This window comes from Lathyrus oleraceus, chromosome 1 (genome assembly GCF_024323335.1).
Source record: "Lathyrus oleraceus cultivar Zhongwan6 chromosome 1, CAAS_Psat_ZW6_1.0, whole genome shotgun sequence".
Classification (NCBI taxonomy): domain Eukaryota; kingdom Viridiplantae; phylum Streptophyta; class Magnoliopsida; order Fabales; family Fabaceae; genus Lathyrus; species Lathyrus oleraceus.
The window spans coordinates 94,722,985-94,727,831 of record NC_066579.1 but is presented as its reverse complement, the minus strand read 5'-3'; positions in this window follow the sequence as shown (position 1 = coordinate 94,727,831).

Sequence of the window (4,847 nt, the reverse complement as noted above, 5' to 3'; positions counted from 1 at the left end):
GATACTTGCCCTGATCAAGCAGTATTGTCCCCAGTGGGTCTTCCCCTTCCTTTTGGATATTTGCTCCGAGTCAGCAACTTTATCCTCTTTTGATTGGTCATCTTTTGCATACCTAGTCTGGTACCCAGATGCCTTTCTTTTCGGTTGATTATTCATTTAGCAACCTACAACCCGGTTATGGATAATCTTCCATGCGAGTGTATTATCTACGTTTTGACGGCTTTAGATAATATGTCTCATGTTTTTCCGGTATTCAGACCGAAGGAGGTTCCGACGATCAGGTCGATGTACTCATGGCACAAGGCCAATTTTCCGGTATTCAGACCGAAGGAGTTTCCGACGATCAGGTCGATGTACTCATGGCACAAGGCCAATTTTCCGGTATTCAGACCGAAGGAGTTTCCGACGATCAGGTCGATGTACTCATGGCACAAGGCCAATTTTCCGGTATTCAGACCGAAGGAGTTTCCGACGATCAGGTCGATGTACTCTTGGCACAAGGCCAATTTTCCGGTATTCAGACCGAAGGAGTTTCCGACGATCAGGTCGATGTACTCATGGCACAAGGCCAATTTTCCGGTATTCAGACCGAAGGAGTTTCCGACGATCAGATCGATGTACTCATGGCACAAGGCCAATTTTCCGGTATTCAGACCGAAGGAGTTTCCGACGATCAGGTCGATGTACTCATGGCACAAGGCCAATTTTCCGGTATTCAGACCGAAGAAGTATTCTCCTCTCCGTTGGTGTCGATAAACGTCGAGTTTTTCCCGATCATCCGTTGATGATTTGGTTGTGTCCTCCTTCCCAAGTGAAGTATTCTCCTCTCCGTTGGTGTCGATAAACGTCGAGTTTTTCCCGATCATCCGTTGATGATTTGGTGGTGTCCTCCTTCCCAAGTGAAGTATCCTCCTCTCCGTTGGTGTCGATAAACGTCGAGTTTTTCCCGATCATCCGTTGATGATTTGGTTGTGTTCACTCTCCCCAGTAGAGTTTCCTCCTCTCTGTTGGTGTCGATAAACTTCGAGTTTTTCCCGATCATCCGTTGATGATTTGGTTGTGTTCACTCTCCCCAGTAGAGTTTTCTCCTCTCCGTTGGTGTCGATAAACGTCGAGTTTTTCCCGATCATCCGTTGATGATTTGGTTGTGTCCTCCTTCCCAAGTGAAGTATTCTCCTCTCCGTTGGTGTCGATAAACGTCGAGTTTTTCCCGATCATCCGTTGATGATTTGGTTGTGTCCTCCTTCCCAAGTGAAGTATTCCTCCTCTCCGTTGGTGTCGATAAACGTCGAGTTTTTTCTATTCGTCCTATGACGTCTAGTTGTACCTGTCCCCACGTGGATTTACCTCTCCGTTGGTCTTGGTAAACGTTGAGTTTTTCCCATTACGTCCGCTGACGTATGGTTGTATATCTCTTTCCATTCATCCAATGATGATTGATTACCTCTCCGTTGGTCTTGGTAAACGTTGAGTTTTTCCCATTACGTCCGCTGACGTATGGTTGTATCCCTTCCAGTCATTCATTAATGTCTGGTTACCTCTCCGTTGGTCTTGGTAAACGTTGAGTTTTTCCCATTTCGTCCGTTGGCGTATGGTTGTATCCCTTCCAGTCATTCATTAATGTCTGGTTACCTCTCCGTTGGTCTTGGTAAACGTTGAGTTTTTCCTAGTTGTCCGTTGGCATCTAGTTGTGACTTCTTTTCCCATTCATCATCGTTGTGATGTCTGGATGTGGCTGTACCCTTTGAAAACAAAAACCAAAAAATAATAATGTACCCAGTAATAAGTATCAGATCCCAGTGGACGTTTCCATTGGTGGATCCCTGTGTTGTGCAAATTCTACGGTTCTTGGTATTCAATCCCTGTTTACCCTGAAAGTCTGACAGCCGTTGCTCTCATCCGTTCGGGTTCCCAGCTGATTGAATCGGGGCAGCTGTAGCACCTCAAATTTGCACCTATCATTGTACATACATTTTCATATTAGGTCATAGCATATCATGGTCCATTGCATAGCATTTGCATAACCCTCAGTTGCCTCAAGAGCAAGCAAGCAAGAATTAGGTCAAACTGATCAGGAGATCAGTCAGTCAAGCAGGCAAGTGCATTTTTCAAGGAGCCAAGGCCCTAGGGTGTCCAACAAGTTCACATGACTTGGAGGTCCATTTGAAGTGTTCAAGTCAAGGGTTGAAGGCTCAGAGGTCATCAGTTCATACACAGACAGTCAAAAACCCTAGACAGTCAACAGTCAGTCAAAGCAGTGGATGGTGGCCATTCTTGTGGAATTTGGACACCATGCTCATTAATCAAGAGTTCATACAACTTGGGACATCATTTGAAGTCAAATTCTCAAGGAATTAGGGTTTGGAAGTCATCAGTCAATGCACAATCAGACAGAAACCCTAAAAGTCAACTGTTGGTCAACTGTCCATTTAATCAGTGATTTGATGATTGGATTTGATTTGTGAGAGCTCATTCATGGCCAAATAGTCCTCATATATCATGTCAAACACCATCATGGAAGAATTTGAAGCCAGATCAAAAATTTCCAAAAGTGGAAACTGGACCTGTAACTGAAACCTGCCATAAATGGAAAGTCTTGATCCTCAAACTTACATCATGATACAAGCTTCAAATGAATTTTTGCCCAACATGAAAGTTGAAGATCTTGTTCTCCCATTTCCAAAAAGTCCAAGAACTCTCAATTCCCATGTGTGGTTGGCAAGTTATGATCGAATCGATTTCAGAAAATCTTGAACTTCAAAGGGCCATATCTCTCAAACCGTTTGGCCAATTTTGGTGGGGTTTTTTCCTACAAGTCACATTTCATCTCCTCTTTCCAAAAATATAAATTTCATGAACCAAAACCTTGCCAATCAAAATGGCATTTTTGAACCTAGCATATGTGAAATTCAAGTTTGACCAATGGTTGACTTTTTGAATTATGCATTTTTAACACTTGGGGCCAATTGGAACTTGCTTGGAATGTTATTTGCAGCATGTACAAAGTCAAATTCGTGCAAGTACTTGCACCCATCACATAGCCATGCCTAGTTGCTTGAAAATGGGAAGAAAAGTACAATTTGCAACCACCACATCCCACAACCATGCTTTGTACCATGACAGCAGAATCATCATCATTTTCTGTCATGACCAGCCCCTAATAGCAGCCATTTGACAGCAGAAGAAGCATGGTCCACTCTCTCAAAAAACTCACCTTGCTGTTACATTTCAAAGAGCTGTCAAAAGAATTTCAAAAGAACAAAAAAACTGGCCATGCTTGGTACTGCACATAGCAGTCTTGTTCATTTTCTGTCATACTACAAACTCTTGGCAAGACATGACAAACATATAGAATTTCATTCATGCTAAAAACCACTTTGGCCATTCTTTAGAAAACCTGTCAAAACTGTCAAGAGACAAAGGATTTGCACAATACCAAATACCATATCTTCCATCATTTCCTGTCACATGAAACCAGCTGCAGCCATCAAACATTGCAACACAGAAAAAGATCACTGATCCTAAAACTGCATTGACTTTTGCTTTGGCATTTTAGAATTTCCTGTCCAAACTTCCAATGAACAAAAACCTGGCATTGTTATTCTCACTATTCAAGCAGCATCTTAAATCAATAGCAGCCATCATCAAACCAACAGAACTGCATTGATTCATGCTCATCCTAAAAAAATTGACTTTGCTTGGCACTTGTTCCTAAAACCTGTCAAGACTCCCAAAAGTGAAAGCCTAACAAAACCTGCTAGCAACCAACCAACAGCAGCCAACATAACACATAGAACAGACCAATTTCATCCCTCTTCTGAAAACTCATTCTTAGCACTTTCAAAACCAGTCAAGAACTCAAAGAGGCTGAGCTTGGCCATGATTATTTGCACTGTCCAAGCACCATTTTGAAACCATGAGATGGCAGCCACAAACCAGCAAAAAGACCATTGTGCTCTCATTCTCAAAAAATGACCTTTGTGCATTTCCAAAACACAGTCCAAAAACTCCACATAACCAAGCCTGGCTTTTGTTGAAACATCATCAAAACAGCATTATGGACCTGTGGCAATCATCATTTTCCACCTGTAGAAGCCTTTCCACCACTGTCTTCAACCTTGCATCATCCATGGCAGAAATTGTTTGAGCTCATTCCAAGCATCCACAAGCCAAAGCTCTTCAACCAATCAACACTTGGAAGGCCTTGCTTCATCTGTCTCACCATTAAAGGGCCAAAACCACATTGTTTCTCATTCTGCTTCAATTTTTGGTATGGATTCGACCTCCCCCTTTTGTTTAATTATTACATGCTTTCAAAAGGTCTCTCCATGCTGATTGTCATGATGCTTTTACTTTTTGAAATGGATGCTTATTCATGAAGTTATGTCATCTTGAAGTTTGATGATGCTTATTTATTTTGCTCGATTCTTGAGCTGTGTGGTGTTTTAATGGAAACCAATGGTGGAGTCATGTTTGTCATTGCTTGCTGGTCATTTGGGTATAATCAATTTTGATTTTTGGGAAAGTTTGTAAAATTCGATTTGGGAAAGGGATGAGATGATGCTGTACTGTTTGAAACCCTAGTTCTCCAATGCATTTCCCAGAATTTTTTCCTCTTTCTCACGTACATGGCATGGTTCATTGCCTCAGCCAATAGGAACATTTCGTTCCTTGGCCCAAAACGGCAGCACTTCAATAAGTGGATTCAAGAATTACCAAAATGCCATTCTTGCATTATCAATTCATTTTATTTCTTCATTTCATTTCACTATGATACTCAAACTTCCAAAAATCATAAGTGCTTCAATTTTAATCCAATTTCAATGGGATTTTTTGTGTTGTGTTCA